Source organism: Octodon degus, unplaced genomic scaffold (assembly GCF_000260255.1).
Source record: "Octodon degus isolate 3935 unplaced genomic scaffold, OctDeg1.0 scaffold00003, whole genome shotgun sequence".
In the NCBI taxonomy this organism is placed as follows: domain Eukaryota; kingdom Metazoa; phylum Chordata; class Mammalia; order Rodentia; family Octodontidae; genus Octodon; species Octodon degus.
The window spans coordinates 7,865,587-7,867,604 of NW_004524579.1; the positions used below are offsets into that span (position 1 = coordinate 7,865,587).

Consider the following 2,018-nt stretch of genomic DNA (forward strand, 5'->3'; position numbering starts at 1 on the left):
GTGAGTGTTGTTGGGATTACAAGGTGTGTGCCACCATGCCTGGCTTCAAATATTCATCTCTTCACTGTGCCTTTAAAGTTTTATTAAAAGATTTTGTTTTGTTTTTCTTTTTTTGAGACAGGATCTAACTATGCAGTTCAGACTGACTTTGAGCTTACTTTGTAGCCCAGGCTGGTCTCAAATTTGCAACATCTTCTTGCCTCAGCCTCCTTAGTGCTGGGCTTATGGCCATGTGTCACCATGCCTGGCTATCAAAAGATTTTAATTGTTGTTTTAAAAAATGAAAATCATTATTTGAAATGCAAACATAAAAGTTTCACTGACTTTCTTTTATAGTGCATCAGGATACAACTTTTTCAAGGCTTTTTAATGGAAAAACCATTTCATATTGTTTAAGGTTAATTCTCCTAGCTCTGCGAAAACCTATAGAGACTTACCTTTCATATATTTTTGCACCCATGTTTCTAAAAATGTAGGTGGGAAGATTGGATTGATTGTGACTCTATGTTAAAGATAGATTTCCACATCAAGGCTCTTAAGCTTCCCCATCTCCAGTGATTTTGCTTCTTTAGTGTTACTGAGTGCTAGTGTCTTTCCTTTTCAAGTGAGCTTACTCCAGTGTTTAAATGTTTATTGTACTGTAATTTGTATTCTCAGACATTGAAGGCACTTAAAAAGTACTAAGATTGATTCTTTTATTACTCAATGGTTAAAAAAATGTATAATCAGAATTTAAAGTGTACATTTCTTTTTCTTCTGAAAATTGTATTATTTTGGAAAATAAAGAATGGCAGGACCATTGCATTCATTAAAATATCTACTGGGCTTATTCTTAAATATCTTTTTTTTTAAATAATTTTATTGAGAAATAAATAGCAATGAGACAGTTTCAAAACCGATTAGTAGCAGTTTCAATAATTAATACATTGCATACTGTTGTCTTAGTGGTTATTCATTGTACAAGATGCAGAAATGATATCCTGTCCACAAACACTATTAGAACAAATCTCTCTATTCATTGAATTAAGAGTTAAATATCTTCTTTTTCACAAACTTTTTTTTTTTGTGGCAATGGTGGCAGCTGTGGTGGTGGCTGTGGTGGTGGTGGTGGTGGTGGTACTCACGTGCTCATGCATGCCAGATGAGTGCTAACTCCTTCAGCCCTCTAATACACTTTTTAGGGTGTGGTCATTCAGTAGCACATATCAATAAGATGTGCCTTCTCAACTGGGAGTTCTTTTGCAGAGGATGTTCTCAATGTCAAGAGACCTACTTGGTTGTCCTAACGTTAGGGCAGGTGTATGAGTGGCTTGGGAACTGGGTAAAAGCCAGGTGTCTCGCCCAGCATTCTATAGTACACAAGTTTGTTCCCCACAGCAGTTAGCCTTCGCAGAATACCAATAATGCCCCTGTTGACTTGACCAAGGTAATGCTGGGTATCATAAAATTACTATTGACTTTGCTAGCAAGAGACTTCTTTTCAAAAGGTAAGACACAGCAGTTGAAGATGTAGTTCAGTGACAGAGTGTCTAACATGAGTGAGGCCCTGGAAGGATCCCTACCACTATAAAAATAATACATTAAATTAAAAAATGAATTTTAACAGCCAGGCATGATAGTGCATGCCTGTAATCCCAGTCTTCAGGAGGCTGAGGCAAAAAGTTATTTTGAGGTGGAAACCAGCCTTGGCTACAAAAAGTGAGCTCAAGGCCAGCCTGAACTGCACAGTGAGACCCTGTCTCAAGCCAAAAAAAAAAAAAAAAATCACTACAAGTTCGATCTAGTAGAGATACCCTGCACATCTTATAGACTCTTCCCTAAAAAATACAAAAAAAAAAAAAAAAAAAATTCAAAACTTTGCAGAGGGCTGGTGAGATGGCTCAGTGGTCTAAAGCACCTACTTAGAACAAGCTTAGCAAAGCAAAGGGACCGTGGTTCAATCCCCCAGCACCACATGCCAGGCAGCCCCGCCCCCTGGTGGGCTGAGCTGGCCACAGACACACACACACACACACACA

The 2,018-nt window shown here is 38.2% G+C and overlaps 1 protein-coding gene across 1 annotated transcript in view; it reads left to right on the forward strand.

Moving 5' to 3' along the window:
* Window positions 1–2,018, forward strand: part of Rnf125 (ring finger protein 125) — a 66,866-nt gene that overhangs the window by 35,003 nt on the left and 29,845 nt on the right. The window lies entirely within an intron of this gene.